The sequence below is a fragment of the Plectrocnemia conspersa genome, unplaced genomic scaffold (assembly GCF_051122295.1).
Source record: "Plectrocnemia conspersa isolate PC_06_02 unplaced genomic scaffold, ASM5112229v1 ptg000008l, whole genome shotgun sequence".
Classification (NCBI taxonomy): domain Eukaryota; kingdom Metazoa; phylum Arthropoda; class Insecta; order Trichoptera; family Polycentropodidae; genus Plectrocnemia; species Plectrocnemia conspersa.
Window position 1 is genome coordinate 21,833,025 of NW_028277172.1, and position 18,905 is coordinate 21,851,929.

Here is an 18,905-nt window from a genome sequence, read left to right on the forward strand (position 1 = left end):
TCGCAATTAACATCTAAGATGGTAGAACATAATCTTAATGGCAAATGATCAAAGAGAAAGTATTCGGTACATATGAAACCTTGATCTGGAATCGTGCTTTGAGTGTCAAACTGAGAATGAGAATGGTTAACAATGATTTAATTTATATTAATTATGTATGTAAACGTCGCTGTTCAATAATTTTAATTATGGTATTTAATTAGATCTCGCCACAGGTGTACGCGGATGTTTGTAGTTAAATGATAAATTACATTCTTAGTTAATTTATACCTCAATTTGAATAAATAACACGTATATTTTATATCCCTTTTGCATTTATGTTATCGCACACATCGCGTTGTCGACAGTGTTAAAGTATGACTCGAAGTGATTCGTTTCGCAATTATGCATTTATTCGCATCTCTCTTGGTTATAAATAATTGCAAATTTCGCACGCGATAATCGCAATTGTTTAATTTTATTTCACGTTTCCTGAGCTTTTGACGTTGAGTAATTAAAACGTCGCTAATGCGCCGCGTGCACAACGCGCTCTCTTATTGCATTAACGAATAAATTATTCATATAATAAAAAAAATGCAGTACACACAAGTGCCGATCGAAAGAGTAGACGTTGAATGGACGTATGTATGTGTATGTTAGTTAAAAGCTAACGAATGCGTTTAACGACCGTTAGGGGGTGGTTTAGCGGAAAATGCTGAGAAAAGTGGGAAACGTTCCAGCCGTAATTAATTGTAATTGCGGCGCATATATTTGCCGAATGGATGCAGCCATAGTTTTATATGCACCCCTCACCTGCGCTCGAGGAGCTTAAAAGCTCCGAGCTTTCTCACAATTGGCCGCTCGTTCACTTATATAAATCGCCGGATAATTGTCGGCGCTCGCCCCTCGTCATCTTTAAATGGCAAGCGCACAAAGTGACCGTTTAATTTTTCGCGGTACACCTTACTTGAGAACAGATCAAACGGACGGGGGCGCCTGTATCTATAAAGCTTGTCACGTCTTGTGCGCCTCAAAGGACTGTGCTGTAGCCTGGAGGCACCCTCGTCAGCCTCTACGAGACCACGACCCGAATGTGCGTAATCAAAATCGAATTTCAGTGTACATATTATATTTACAATTAGATAGAGAAGCTACAAAAGTATAAGTTTATTTACCATATAATTTAAAATTTATTAAAATTCTAAAGTGCTACTTACTACCATATTTTTTAGATCATTTTTCTTTGTGGCGCTGTACATAAAAAAGGGGTTGGAAACCTATATTAATATAGATCATATCTTACTGCTATTTATCTAGTCTTTAAAACATTTTTTACATTTTCGCAACTGTAAATTCCATAATTATGAGAGTTTATCATAACATCTGACTCGACCGTAAATACATTTATAAATAATATACCAGAGCTTCAAAGCATTTATATCTTGCTATAGATTAATTGTATTTGAATAGTAATCGGATGGTAAGAATTGGTTTTAAGTGTGCAATATACCCGGTATGTGTTCTCGATTGTCCTTGTGTGTGTCGGGTATGGTATGGGTGGGAAAAGGGAGAATCAGCAGGTGCAGCGAATGCCATTGGCTCCCAGCATCCGTCTACGTTATGTGAGAGCGCGGAAGATTATTATGAAAGGCCGTAATTCGTGGGCGGCCCCGTCTGGGGGGCGTCGGTCGCGTCCCGGCGCCCGAAAGGGTTTTCCCGGAGGGATGTGTCCATTACACGTCGTCGGGAAATGCGGTCGGGGCGCCATTGTTTCGCCTCTCTCGGATATCGATATCGCCAGCCACCGCCTCCTCCGCAAACGCTTTGTCATGGAAAATGGATGTGGCACAAAGCCGAACCTGTGGAATCTGGGACGTCGAACAATCAAAGAATTGTATTATCGCCTGTACATACACCTAGGTATCCCGTTCAGCCTATCTACGTATCCGTTATGATACATATCTGTTCCCCTGAGAATGACTAATTTTGACAAATACTTATTAGAATTTTTATAAATACAAATTTACATTTGGTAAAAACAGTAACAGCGCTGTTGAGTGAGTCTCTATAATACATTTTTTATTTACGGTATTAAAAACAGCTTTTATTGTAAAAAATATATTTGCTTGTAATATAGATTACTTTAGTCCCTGAGTTCAGAGGTTAGGTCTTACCTCCTACCTAGGCTCTCGCGAGTGATATCTACAGTCATCAATAAATGATATCAGAGCTGGGAGAAGGTAAAATAATATTAATTATATATACTAATGTTTTAGTCAAACTTTTAAGGACCCTTCAAAATAATACCAATTCCCTATCTCTAAAATCATCAATAAGCATAGTAAATAGTGTTATTAAAAAATGTGGAATAATTAAAAAAGGCATTAAAAAATTTGCGCACTTTTTTGTGATGTTCAAAATGTTTTGCTAAAAATGTCTTTAAGCATCGTGTGGTGAACTTGAGTAGTACTTTTTTATTGTTGCACAATATTTGTACAATAGACAATACGCCTTAAATAAAACTAAATTGTTTTGCGTAAATGTGTTTAATATATAATATTGAACAAAAATTATGCGACGAAAAAATTGTGTTATTCAAATGCACCAGACAATAGCGAAACGTTGTAAAAACATCACTAAAAAACAACGTATGAAATTCTGTGATTATGTATATTTCATAGTGATTTTAATAATATTATTAAGGTTACTAACTCAATATGTATGTATTATATTGCTAATTTTTATAAATGAAAAAAATATAATAATTTAATTTTTTACGAAAAATAATATCACCAGATGATGCCGAAAACATTCTTAGCGAAACATCTTGAACGTTAAAAAAACAACGTAGAAAGTTTCATAATTATATTTTATTTATCTTAAAAAAAACAATACAATTCATACATTATAAGTTAAAAAAATATTTAAAAGTTGTTGAATATATTGTACTTTTAGTAAAAAATATGTTCAAGTATGATTGAACACGCATAATGCATATAACTTTCCGTTTTGCTGCAATTTTCGTTAAATTATTTCTGTATTACTTATTAATTTATTATATTATATGTATGTTAAGTATAGTGTTTGAATTTGGCTGCGTAGCGCAAATCTTATGAATATTCTATTTTTTTGTAAATTTTACTTATAAATGAAAATATAATACTTTCTGTGAAAATCGTTCGCAATTATTATGCTTATTTAAAATTGCATTTATATTAAATTTATAACATAAAAATCAAGCTGATTGATGATTTTTACGTAGTAGTAGTTCACCGGTATTATGAAAACTAGGTTATGAAAACTGCCTTTTATAAAATTTTATCATTTACATAAGCATACATATTTATTTATATATATTTTTAGAATATTTATGGTTATTTATTATGGTTATGATATATAGTATCATATTGTATATTTTTTACTATCTCGTTCTACTAATAATGTATATCTTTAACCCTTTGAGTAGTGAGTTGTAATTTATTAGTTAATTTTAAGCATTTTTCCATAATTATTTATTAATATTATTTTATTGCATTGACTTAAATTAGTACTTTTTTGTATTAGTATGTTTTAATAATTTCTCTTAACAATTACTAAATTTCGTTAATTTATTTTATATATTATTTGGCTATTGTGAATTTTGTGGACAGGTTTAGAAGCTCTCAATATTATTTATAAAATTAATATAAAATATGTTTATTTATTTCGTACTCTTTAATTTGTCAATATTACTTTTTATATAAATCATTTACATTGATTGAAATTTTTTGAAAAAATTTGAAGAAATTTGAAAAAAATCTTAGAATGAAACAATTAGTATACTTGCGCAACACATGTAGTCATTTTTTCTCCCAATATACCCAAGTAATCAGTGCAGCTATAAAATACATGGAACTTTTATTTATTTTGTTTCGAAATGTAAGACAATGAGACTCTTCTTATTAAAAAAAAAATACTTTTGCGCCTTTAAAAAATCTGTGAATGTTTATCGGTTGTATCTACTATGACCGAAATACGCAGAATTCGTTCATTGAATCGCTTATCTCAAAAACAGGACTGCGTCGCAATTTTTGAATTTGTTGTTTCAAGACGCAAATATTTTATTTCAGTCAATTTAATAATTCTATCGCGGTTAATTTATTTCTAGTTATTTAATTTACATGAAAATCTGCGCACAAAAACGCCGATACAGATCCGATCTTAATGTATATAAAATGCGTTCCAATCATCATTTTATATTCAATATTCAAATAGTTGAAAACTTCGAATAATAGTATAGAAGTCTGTTTGGTTTTTTCTTGTAAAAATCAGGCAGAAATGGTACGTTTCATTATTAGCGATCGCAGCATTTTACGAAAACATAAAAATAGTTGAAATGCCGTTATTTTATTGTTAAAATACAATATTTTTTAAAAAGAGTAGTATTCTTAAATCTTGCCCATCATTTATATGTTTCTCATAAAAAGAAACAACAATCAGAGAAATTAATAGAGAATATTTCTTAACAACAAGTTTGTTTGAAATTTCTGTAGGTCATTCGTGGACATAATATATTATATTTCTTTATTAAATAATTAACATACACGTTAATATATACGAACACATAAATTTATAAACCACTCAAAGTGCACCTAAAGCGTCATACACGTCCGACGAAACAACTTAACACAATTCACGGTGAAATATATATATAATTTTAATAAGCAGTTTTAACTATCTAGATCTATTCGATATATGGAAGGGGACTCGTTATTATTATAATACGAAATGCGCTTTTCTGCCATACTAGCCATAGCAACCCTTAGGTCGTACGTCACGCGCGCAAAAGACGTGGCATGCAAAGGTAAATAAGGACTATAAGGGAGTGCGTGTGCGGCGGCCATTGTATGTATGCCTCCTGTGCACCGATGCGAGATAAGGTGCATTATATAAAGGCCGAGGTGCCATTTTTATACACTCACCTGCATTATGTGACCGCGAGACCTTATCAATCCATATTTATTATGTTGCACTTTCGTCTCGGATAAGAACGAATGCATAGGAGGTCCCATAAATGCGCATAGTAGATATATAATAATGCATATTGTTATGCATCGATACATAGGTATTTATCTTCAGGCTAAATACTCAATTAAGAATCGAACCGGCATTGAAAAAATATTTATTACAAATTACGCATTCACGTAGGTAATTGATGTGTGAATCACTTTTTTTAATCAGCCTTTTCCAAGGGAATGACATCTCACATAACGATGCTCGTAACGATTTATCGAACCTTTCCGCGTTGGCCATAAATCTGTATAGCGCCTGAGGTCCACATAAATTTGGTTACGACTGCTAATCGTTCTATACTTTTGTTTTTAACATATCCGATACTGTATTTATATACATATATATACAAGCACATGTCAATGCATTACATTAACAGGTGAGTGATGCGCCCGCATATATACATAATGCAAATTGTTCATCGGTAGCGATAAATTATGGGGGAAACGTGTCAAAACTATAGACAATTAATATCGCTCGGTAATTAGCGATTAATTTCATTACGCCTTTTTGCCGGGGTTCGAGCCGAGGGTTTTCGCATTCTTCGAATACGAATGCATAGCAAGCGTCACGAATGCAGCGAGTCATGCACTTCTAATTGCTTTTGCGCCGACTTTTTTTATTATATATAAATACGATCTGGTTCGAGTTAATCCAGCGGTGCTTAAATGTCAAATTAAGATTACAAATATAATAAAATAACAGTCTATATTATATTATATTATTATACTGCCATTTTATTTTTATTATTAATTTTATACGATAATAATTTTACTATTTTAGATTGAATTAATTTTTAAGAAATGTCCTGTTTGTTATTACAAATATCGATCATTAGGAGCAGCTTTGTTTAATTTAAATTAATCAGCTCACTATTCAAAAACTAGTGAATGCGTTGCCTTTGACGCAATATGTATTGATGCGCTCCAATTTAAAAACGTATGCAGAAAATCAGATCACATTTAAATGTTTATTGCTATATTACATATTAACAAATAAAATAAAGCCTCACAATAAATATTAACAAATTAAACGTCAGCCACTCACCGGTGTGTCATTTGATGATTATTTTTTTAAATAAACTATTTTTTAAAACAAGTTTAGGAATTATTTAAAAAATATTTTTTATTACTTATTAAAGATTATTGTACTAGCTTCATTGTCCAGTAAGCCAAGTATTTTTTATTTATTTAAATAAGAGATGCAGCGAAATAACATGAGACTCACTAAAAGTCGCTGGCGTTAAAAGGGTTAAAATAAATTATGAAACAGTAATATTTGTTCAATACTTTTAATTATGCCGCAAAAATATTCAATCAACGTAATTTAAAATTATTCCAGGGTCATTCAAATGATTTATTTCCACATTTATCAAAATATCATTTTTTAAATTTCATCTGAAATGCTCTGCTTAAATTTGGTATAAAAAAATGACTGACTTTTTTCGTCAGATGATGAAGAAGCTGCAAATTGCAATCTAAATTTGAGCTAATTTTTTAAGGAAGTGGATACCTTCCATTCCGGAATATAAGCATCACTCCCAAATAATTTGGCTCTCTGGATTTTGCATTGTTATTTGAGAGACATTTTTCACTATATTATTCACTAGATTGCCGACAAACTCATCAGAGAGCATCAATCTTTTTCAATCCGAAACAGATTCTGTGTCGATTGGATATATTTGTCGCTGTATCTTTCGCTACATTGACGATGAACGTAGTGCAGAATATCTGACCCATAAAAATGTTATTGCATACACTTCAACATTTATATATTTAATAATAAGTTATAACCTATATACTGATTTATTTTTTTACATACTGTTGTGTCAATAATCTAATTTAAGAATACAGAATATATAATATAAATATTTTTGTTTAATTATATTTTTATGAATATTTGAGCTACAAAAGTTGCAGATTAATTGCTATTTAAGAACTCAAAAACAATGTAGACAACCCCATAAATAAGTTCTGAGAAATCCAATAACCTACGTACTGATTTATTTTTTACATACGCTTTGTCAATAATCTAATTGAAGAATACAGAATAATATCAATATTTTTACCCAATTATATTTTTATGAATATTTTCAATATAAAATCTGAAGGTTAACTGGCTATTTACCTACTTAAAAACAATGTAGACATACCACATAAATAAGTTCTGAGAAATCCAACCAATACCTAAAATTCACACGATTTTCATAGTGGTGCGGTCTTTTTTGTACGCTACTGTATAACATATATTTTATTATTAATATAATTTTCCAGAAACGAGTAAATTTAAATATTGTATATAGTTAATGTAAGGTTTATTATATTAGTATATACGTTGATAGCATAGTCTGGTCTAAAATATTTTTTTAGAGACTCCTGTTCCTGTTCTTATATTTGATGTATGAAAGACAGCATAATTCTCTACACATACAGGAAATTTGTACGTCTCGCTGTAAACGAAGATGAGACTAAAATACAGTCTGAGAACCACACGCTTAGTACAAATCATATGTATTCACATTAAAACGCAACCATTGTACATAAACACACTGCCTTTCTTTGAAATGTATCACTGAAAAAAACTATTCCCAGTAAGTCATTTCCACACCAGGCGTTGATTTATTATTGAGAGCACATGATTTGTAATTTAATTTAAAATAATTATAACATTATTGTTGTATATATGGTGTTAATATATTTTATTATACCGTGTTTTTTTGCATTATTTATATATGTGTTCTGCATGTTTTATGTGTGCGATTTAATAGATAAAAACTAGACATCATTGAAAGGCGATCATAATGGAACACATATGCACAATCTATCTATCTAACCATTAAAATTGCATCTATGTGTGAGTGTATGTAGGTTTCTCGTGAGAAAGTGCAATGTGTGCGGGACACAATGCAATGGTGGCGAAGTCGGTTCCGGTTCCATTTCGCGGTGCATATGCAATTTCGCGTTATCGTGTGCAATTGCACGCGTCTAATTGGTCTATCGAAATAATTTCTAGATAAAGGCCAATTCCGCCTCGAAGGCCGGATGATGGCGCGTGATGGCTGAATGGATAATTTCGAAGCAATTTTCTACCGGCTGATGGGAATTTTCTCAATTTAACTGTCATTCTCGGGGCCGATATCGTTACTTGTACGATTCACGTAGGTATAGGAAAAACTTTTTTTAGCACTTAGTACCTTTTTGTTTTACAATATACTTGATACAATTACTTGATTTTAAGCAGTGGATTTAAAAAATATATTTTGATAGTACATGAAATATTTTTTGTAAAAGAAATTCTTTGATTCATGAAAGATTGTATTTTTTATTAAAAATTTTGTGTGATTTTTTAACTATACACTAGCGAATACAAAAAGGAATTTACTATTCTACTTAATTAAGTATTAGTTGCTTGATAAAACACAGGTTTTTTGGTGGAATATGTAATACATATTTTTTTGCTCAATTATTTATAATCAAACGAAAATATTATCACGCCATATGCCACACAACTTACAGCAGTGAAGTCAACAATATTAGTAGTATTGTCATCATTGCAAGGTGTCTTCTTCAAATTTTATATTCTTGAGATCTTTTTATATGACAAGGCCTCGCACTGAATAATAAAATTTAAATGGCTATGAACAATATCACTTTATTTTTTTGTCCAAAATTAGTCAAAAGCAAAATCAAGTGATTCAAATAACATTTTAAAAGTTAGTTATCGAAATGGCACGTATCCAAAACTTATGCTATTGCAGCAATATTGTATTGTCTATTTTACAAATTGAAACTAAAGAGGGGGATGGTAGGTGTATAGGGAGGAGTTATAAACGCGAATTGGCAAAATAAGTGAAACTGGCAAAAGCGTAGGTTGCCAACCCCGTGTGTAGGCACGTAGGTAGAGCAGACGCCGATGCAGAGGCGCCGAGAGGTGAAATTTGACATTTTGACAGGCGCCGCCTGCGTCGGCAACGATAGAGCCTATCCCGACGACGCCATACAAATTATCCGGGATTCGACTACGTACCTCACGCAAATGCAAACCTGTCTCGCTTCATTTCCATTCTTCACAACTCAACTTAACCGTGTATATTATATTAGATTTATTAACGCAAAATATAATTTCATTACTATATCACGATGATTTTTTAACCTAGTACCGTATATTTTAATAATTATTCCTTGGGAAACGCTTAATTTGTAATATGATCATTAATCTTTTGATTTGTGTGCGCCTATTTTTTTTATTTATCTATTATGGCCAAAACTAGGCAGCATTCTGGTAACACTGACTTGACGGCGGCTTTGGCGGACCGCGACGAGAGTTTGTCGACCGGCGGTGCTTCACCCGCCGATCACTCACGTCATTTAATATTTAAAATTAATATGTTTTGATAAATTACATTTTTAACATATTTGTAATTGATCCATACATGTTTAACATAAAATGTAAAAAGTATCCAAATATATGTCAGTGATCATAGACTATTAAGAGCCTAGTAGTATTTTACTACAATTATACAATTCTTTGTTTTGCATTTTTCATATTGATTGTGCTATTTTATGATACATAGTAAATATTTTATTGATATATATAAACTTTGTGTGTCAGATTATATAAGTAAAAGTTAAAATATCGCTATAAATCGCCACTAAGATTTTTTTAACCAAAAATATGGTCTTATTATTAGTGTTCATTCAATGGTTGAACTTCATTTTGTGGGATTTTTTCACCAAAATTTCACTTTTTCTAATTTAAAGTTCATACTCATTAAAATAAACGTAATTTATATTGTAGTTAATAGTAGCAAATAATTGAATAATATATATTACAAAAAATACAAGCAAATTTTACCATTCTAAGAAAATAATAAATTTTAAGATAACGTGATAGTATCATAAAAATCAAAATATTTTATCTTTGTGACAAAAAAAACTTACCGTAAATATATCCTAAAGTCTAAAAAGTCAAATCAAAATTATGTTTTACTTACACAAAACTTATTATTCATAAGTTTTTTTTCTTTAGTGTCTTATTTTACGTAAATATTATTTTAATTATTGCTGTGTTATAGAGAGACTATTTTTGTAATTAATTTTATTAAATCACGATTTTTAATGTAGTATTAATAATTCTTAAGACGTTTTTACGTAGCTGTATCATATACAATATTTCACTAGATGTGCGACTTTTATTTCTAGTTTAAATGTCATAAAAATAAGCTGTAGTTTGAAATTCATTAAACTAAATGCAGAATAATGTATCATAGTTAGTAGTTAAAAAAATATTTACTTTGAATAAAATTGTAAATCATAAAAAAGTAAAACATTTCTTGCATTAAAAATTGATGATTAACATTTAAAGCAATATAAAAAATTATAAATAATGTATACAGATTTTTCTGTCTTTCCTATTTTTTTAGGAAAATTTTCGCCAAAGCTAATTGTTTTTTAACATTTAAAAAAGAAATAAAAAATCACGCTTAACTTTGTTTTTATCATTAATTCTAATATATTATGATACATAAATAGATTTAGGACGATTGTAATTAAGTTAGGTTTTTGTATTGCATTTCATTTTGTGCGACCTTTATATTTTTTTGTAGTTGAAGTGCCATAATTATAAGCTGTAGCCCAAAATGAATTAAAATAAATGCAGAATATACTAAAAATATTTATTAGCATATCTTTAAAGAAAATTGTAAAGTAAACCAATTAGGTGTCACATTTCAAATCAACGTGACATTACTAATACAAATCTAGTTATTTTATCTTTGCGGTAAAACATTTTTTTGCAATAAAAATGTATTATTATATCTAAAGCTTCAATTTAAATTAATTTAAAAAATCATAAATAATTTACCCAAATTTTTCTGTCTTTCCTATTTTTTTAGGAAAATGTTTTTGAAACTGTTTTTCAATATTTATAAAAGTAATTAAAAATCATGTTTAACTGTATTTTTATGATTAGATATACAGTTTTTGGATTTACTGTATCGCAAACTATCATTATAAATGCTAGAATCGATTGTAATTAAATAAGGTTTTTATTATTTTGGTAAAAAAATGTTTTACGTTTTCGTCTGCCTGTATAAAAATCCGTTAAAATTATATGTGCGCCTTGTATGAAAAAATAAGCGACTTCAATACCGAAAGTATATAATGAAAAGCGACAAAACATCAATTTTTCTTTACTTTCAGAAAGCGATCCCCTTGCAGAGCCGTCAATCTTTCTCCCTTGTTCGAAAAGCGACGCCGCTTTCCTATATTATTTTTCGTACACACATACACACAGACTCTTTTTCTGTCCACACATACACATAATATCACGCGGTATAAATATCATTTATTAATCGTAAAACGCGTTTCCTGTATTAAAATAAATACACAACAACGGCGTTAAAACCAAAGTTCTTATTAAGCCGACCTCGAACGGTTATTAATATGATTTACCACGCATAAAAAGACTAAATAAAGCCTCCCTTAAGTCTCAAATTTAATAAGCTCATTTACATTATGAAAATAACACTTTATTATAACGAGATCGTAAAACTTGTATGTTATTTTTTTATTATTATAGATGCAATACGCACCTCGCTATTAAAGAAATTGATTTACAATCTGTCAGTGTTGTAAGTAGGTAGTAAATATTTTTTATATTTCGTTTAATTCGCTATATAATAATGGACGCGATATCTCATGCGTTAATGCGCGATATCATTGATACGTTTCACTCATTGAGGTCGTAAATGTGAGGCGGAATTAAACACCACTTTTTAACACGTTAACGCCCATATTTTAATGACGCGAATGCGTTACGGAGGGTGGTCGGCCCGAGCAATCAAGACGGCCGTGTCAGACATGATGTGTCACTTTTTTCAGGATGCATCCTAGAGAGGACGGGGGCCTTGGGGGCCTCGTTAGGCCCTGGGCGGGTCCGGAGGCCTGCGACAAGGGGTCAAAACGGGGACACGCCTTCGATCACGACACTTGGCCCCGGGCGATCGTGATTTCGAATAGGCATTGTCACTTAATGGCATATATTATATACTTTATTATTAGATAAATTGACACACATGTTTAGATGATTGGATGTATTTTTAAAATAATTCCAGTATAAATGGAGTAGTACAAATCATCATTATTAAAGATGAGCTTCTGTGAATATTTTTTAAGCCAGTATTGTACTCAAAATAATAGGGCGATTCAATGAACAGGCAATAGACTTATTCAGCTTTAGAACTGCTCGAGTGATATGGATGTATTTCAGCTTTCGCAGAGATGTTTGGAAAAAAAGTCGAAAGTGAAAATGTGTGTAGTATGAAATGTGGGTGGGATTCAAGGTAATGAAGTGGGCCCCCCCATGAGCTTGTACCCTTATCGAATAAACAATTTTGGGGTACGTACCACCTACCCCCTTACATGAGCGTAATGCGTTGTAAAAAGCAGACACCCGAAAATTCGGAAATAAAAATGCATAGGGGAAACTCATCTGCATACGATCGTTACACCTACGTTGCTTTGTATTTTATCTTTGTATATATTGTATACCAAAATCTTTATTTCGAGTTAGTCTATCTGCATTTATTATATTAATAAAAAATAGGTTAATTGTATCATATTTTAATAATTTAACTGTAACATTGTAAGATAAATAGATAATGGATTAGAATGTACAAGTTGATCCAATTTTACACATTGAATAATTGGGTCATTGGTTTATTTGTATTTTGTGTATCATTGGATTAGAAAAAGCAAGGAAACCATTATTTATAATTAAAATCTCACATGCTAAAAAATTAACAACAGAGATTTAAACCCATGTTTCTTCTGATAAGCTAATCTTCAGTTGTAATGTGTAAATATCGCAATCAACAACTACTAAGCAAATTGTGAAATTTATTAATTGTAAATTGGAATCAAAAATGTATTTATAATAAAAAATATTAATAATAAAATCAGCCCCTAGCGAAGTTAAATATGTATATGTATGTATGTCATCAAATCCTAATTTTGGTATTTTCACCAAAAGGTGTATGTTGTGGATATTTAGTCAAACTTTTGTGCTTGCGATAATAAGTGTTTCTCAATTTTTTATTTTTTAAATATTTTTTCAATTACAATAAATTGTCGGTTTTATATATTTTTAAATAATTCGCTTTCCCCAGATGCTCTGCTCCAATACAAAGCTAGTTACACATTCGCGTTTGCCGATGAAAAATTGAATTTTCCCAATAGAACGCGATTCACCAGCGCTCCTTCCATTAAGTGGCAAATTCGATTTCCGCCGCGGAAAAATCAAAATCTCTCGCGCGATGCGCATGCGCTCGAAATAAATTATCCACGGGGCATTTTCGACCGCTCAACCCTCGCGTGGGGTTCATCACCCCTAGCGGCAGGAAAACGTCGAATATTACACTGTTAAAATATTTATATACACACAGCGCGTAGGGAAGTCGGGAATTCATATTCAATCGTAACGTTTGTCGGTTAATGTTGATCTAATAACCCTCGCGTGAGTGATTTTACGCCGCTGCGCGTACGCGCACGGTTAATTTATATTTATTATAATAAAATATTTTATTATATTGTGAAGTTAGTTGAAGTTATCAACGATTTTAACGACACACTTTTACGCGTGAAAAGTAAAACGCATAAATTCGGTGTCGCTTTGATCCGGTCGTATAGCGCGCAGTATTAACGGTCGTTTCGAAAGATTTGCGACTGGCGACTTTTTTTTATTTTTATGTAATATAAATACAATAAAAAGTAGTTATAGTTGGATAATTAAAAAATAATAAAAATATATATATTTCCGTTTAATTAAAATTTTTGATGTAAATAAAATAGCGCTGGGCGATAAACGCAGTCTATTAACGTTTTACGACGCAACGATTTATCATGGTTATAAAATAATTTACAAGAGGTTCAAAGCTAGATTCAGGCTACTCTTAAATGCACCATACATATCGGTTTATTTTATTTTCTTACATAAATACATAAAAATCAGATTTATACTTCATTTTAAAATAAAAAGTATGACTTTATTAATAAATCAATGACTTTTCTTAGAAATTGTTTTATCTAAACTGTTCATTAGATAGTTTTGTCCGCAATCTTAATTCAAAATAGTGTTTTTAAGTAAATTAAAATATTTTATTGTATCATATCAATATTGTAAAAATAACTACAGATATCCTCTCACACAAAATTCTCATAGAATCGTAATTATGAGTTTTATTGTTTTGTACTACGTTATTAATACACAAGCACAGCTATTATTTATCTAACATTGTTACGTTATATTGTGCACACAGACTCTACTGTCTACATACATACGGTTTAGAAGCAAATATACAGATCACGTGTAATTTATCCGCGTGCAATTCACGCGCCATATAAATCGCGTCGGTTTTCCGCAAATTTGCCGGCTTCGCGCGAATTTCCACAGTTTACATTGTGCCGGTACACACGTGCGCGGTAAATACATACATACATACATACGTGCATTCGCAAATGCAGCCTCCAGCAAATGATTGGTGTGCATCCGATCCGCCGGCGCATGTGTCGCGATTTCCGATTTTACGTGTACGTGTGTATGCATGTGGGTGTGCTCACGGTTGCGGTGTGGCGTCACAGTTCGTGAGTGACACGTGTGAAATTGGTTACATGCATTACACGTGGAAACGAAGCTCTGTGACTGGGATGAGCCGTTCGCCGCGGTATCTGCTGTCGCAGAATCAAGGATTCTTGTTGTGCAGCATCCCCAAATACTGCATCTCAAACTGTTTACGTTTAATTGTTATTGTCTTATTTTATGAGACTTTCTTAATTATTATGATCTTGATTGTATGAAATTTAAAAAATAGATTTTCGTCAACTTTGAAATGGGATTTCATTTCAACTATTTTTTAGTAGCTATTTTATTGATCTTGATCAAACTTCTGTTCTACCTATTACATTGATGCTTTGAATTTAAATATATACATACATCGCTAGAAGTATAATTTCTACCCCTATGATCATTGATTGTAAAGTTACTATAATATAATCGTATGTTTTGATATACAATTGTAAAAAAAAACATAGTTTAGTAATTAATATTTTTTTAATACTATAAATTAATATTTTTAAAAGTATTTTAAATACGCAAGTTGATATTTTACACGTTGATAAATTAAAAAAAAATTAAAGCCAAAAATCATGCTATTATTACATTTTAATATTGTTGGAAAAAGAAAATTTTAATCTTTGTACATATATTACTTTGTCTATATATTATATACATATTTTTTTTAATCTAGAGATATTACGAAAAAAATTTAAAAGTAGCCCATGCTTTTCAATTTCTCAGTAAGCTCTTAATATTACTATAAATTATACTAAGCTTTTCTTAAATAGTTTACTTGTGCTATTAATATATATTTTATATGTTAAAAAATTAAAAAAATGCTTTTATAGCTAAAAAATTAAGCTTTTGCTTGAAAGAGAAACGTTTTAAATTGTTTGATTTTTGATATATGTATTTTACATATTAATGAATTTAAAAAACTTATATTATTATGTTAAATACAATATATAAAAAACGTTATAATTTAATTTAAAATATTAAACATAATGTAAGCATACAAATATTTTAATAGCGCATTTAAAAGCAGCCCATGCTTTTTAATTTAATATTTGACAGTTTTAAACGTATTTAAATTATTACAAAAATCATAAAAAAAACTATAAAATAGTTAGTGCATGTAATTTAAGCAGCTTAAAGATATTTAGGAATAGATTCATAATTTAAAAGTTAATTTATATATACTTTGTATATATGTATGTATGTAATAAACATATGTACAACTTTTATGTTCATTCCGTTGATTCTAATATATATTATATATAGATTCATGTGTAACAGCTAGCAATTCTAAATACTATTAGAGCAGAATTTCTTAGTTTGAACTTCAAAGATTACAGATTATTTATAAAATCAACTTCAATCAATCAGAAGAAGTTCATTGAATTATCGTATTTTCAAAACATTTTTTTAAGAAATGGGAGCAGAATTCGAAGTGCTTCTTCTTTAACTCTAAATACTAGGTATTAGAGCAAGGTTTCTTGATTTGGGCTTCAAAGATTTCAGAGAGTCTGTTGTCAATTATTTAAAAAATTAACTTCAATCAAAAGCAGTATATCATCGTATGTTTAAATGATTTTCTTAAGAATTTTAGAACGACTTGAAGCACGCTTTAAGTCGTGCTAAAAATAAGGTAAAAAAGTTCAACTTTTTCTGGAAGTCAAAAAAAAATACCACCCTTGGAAAATTTTAGCAGAATGGATAGATTGCATAGCTTTCTTGCCTAATTACCAATCTGGAAGAAAAAAGTAGAGACCAATATTTTTGATAAATTTCTACTGTTAAAAAAAATTATTATATAAAATTTACTGTCAATTATTTTGAGTGATATCTGCGAACACTTAACATTACATAACATATTTTACCATGATACGATGAACGCAAAACCATGGATTCACAATCCTTTTCTTATTGGTATAAGCTGCACCGAATATGCTGACCAAATCAAGGATAAAATCATTGATCTTAAGACAAAAAAAACAATTTAAGTTGAACCCAAAATCTTTCGAATAATTATGGTGCTTCCTGAAAGTATCTTATATTTGTATTGTAAATTGAATATGTTTATATTATTTTATATTATTTGAAGTAATTAGGTTTCTAATATTCTCGATAAAAAAATATAATAAAAATCTCTTGAATAATCAGTTTTAATCGACATTTAAAAAATTGAGAAGCACCGTTTGAATTAGCGTCATTAGTGTGTGCAGGGTCGTCCGTATTCGTGGGCAATTGTCGATTGTATTCAAAAGGCACACGGCAGAGCATTGTCGGCAGTCTGGCAACATTTGTTTTATTTGCACGGCGCGGCCAATAGAAACGCCGACTTCATACCGCATGCAAACGACTTGTGCATTAATTAATACTTCCACCCGACCTCCCCGTTCAACCTCCCGGCCACCTCGGGGGTCGTCGTCGTCGCCGCCGCCTTCCCGCCGGCGACATGACAGCGAACACTCTTCCCAAATTTAGAACGCTAATCCCGAAATTGTCTCTGTGAATAATGCAAGCGAGACTATGGGCGTAAAGAATTCGCAACCGTTAGGCTTATTCGGAACGCTAATCCGGAAATTGTCTCTGCGTGAATAATGCAAGCTGGAAAATTTTTCTCGCGCCCATCAATATTTGAGCGCCCCCTGCGCCCGGGCAAGGAGTGACTTGCCCACTCTGCTCGCCCGCTCTAGTTACTATTCATATATTCAGACCGGCGTGTCGTATTATAATACATGCGGAGAGATTGCTTCTGCTACGGCGATGCGTGTAAACATTGCTCTTTGTGGCTGTACCCACACATGTGCAAAAATTTGCCATACATGCGTGTGTGTGTGTACGTGTGTTTGCTTCGTTTCCCGATTTTGATACGTGTATAATTCGATATTGTTACAGGACATGGGCGGAGTGGAGCTCGCGAAAATTTGCATCGAGGGTGTATTTTTATTTTCGTTTTATTTTTCTGCGAGTTTTATTAACAATTTTCGTACGTTTCGTATGTTGATTGTGCGGAAGGATACCATTTCAAAAATACGTATATAAATGTCCTTTACATGTTATACTTTGTCTACTGAATTGGGCTTATACATAGTCACCGCTCGTTTAGGCAACAGAAGATAGTTATTTTAAGAAGAAATGACATTTCTAATTTAAATAATAAAAGCGGATTATTTTTTGTTCTGAGCCAATATCATATAACATTTCGTACCATACGGTCCGTCAAGACACTGATACTATTTATATTCTCCAGAGTTACGTCTGTCTTAGATAAAAAGTAATTTTTATCGTGTCTATAAATTTCATCAATAAACATGTAAGCGTGAATTACCGAGAGTTTAATTAACCTCAAACCGGCTAGAACCGGATACGGGTACCCGCAAATTTTTAAGATAACTGCATACCCTGTTATTTTTAACGGATACACAGCCATTTTAATTTTAATATAATATTTATTTTTTTTATATTACATATATATCTCACACAATTTTCAAGATACAAAATTTTTCAACTATTGCTATATTTTGCAAAACCCATGTAGAGATTGAGTATGTAGTGAGAGCAATGTATCAAGAAGAGACAGGAAATCCATGTTTATCAGTCTGCAAATATTGTTTCACAATGTAAGTCTTATGACACATTTTGTTACATTTGTCCTTTTATTTGCAAAAAATATGCACGGCATAATCGGTGGACGGTCGTACACAAAAAAACGACATTTAATTCTATTGTTATTATTTACCATCAGTGATTTATGATCGTTAGAGTCTTGCTTGCTCAAAATTTTTTTTAAAACTAATTAAAGTTTTAGTTTGTCTGCACTTATACTATGTTTTAAAAATATGATAGCTATCCTTACCGATATTACTACTGACTTATGATATGAGAGTATTGGTTAAAGTGGATTCAAACCGAATTTTGGTCAATACAGTGCCGACACGATTTTATTGCTTTTGCCGTGAATTTTTGCCTTCTGAGAAGGGATAATTGTTTTTTGCGCTTTCCTATCGGGAAACATTCGGTTTAGATATGCCTCGATTGATTCTCACTCATATTAATTAGTCGTAATATTGTTATAAAAAGTCCTAATATGAACGCTAGATAACCGAGTGTTTTTACTGCAACAGCGGCGGCACAGTTTTATTGCTTTTGACGTAGATTCTAATCAAGGATTTCTTGAATTTGCCTAAAAAATGTCATTTAATGAAATACTATGAATCTTGAGGAAATGGAAATATTAAAAAAATTAAACATCTTTTTTA

The 18,905-nt window shown here is 31.2% G+C and overlaps 1 protein-coding gene across 4 annotated transcripts in view; it reads left to right on the forward strand.

The window, feature by feature from the left end:
* Nucleotides 1-18,905, forward strand: part of hth (Meis homeobox homothorax) — a 533,594-nt gene that overhangs the window by 365,798 nt on the left and 148,891 nt on the right. The gene's annotated exons all lie outside the window — the stretch shown is intronic.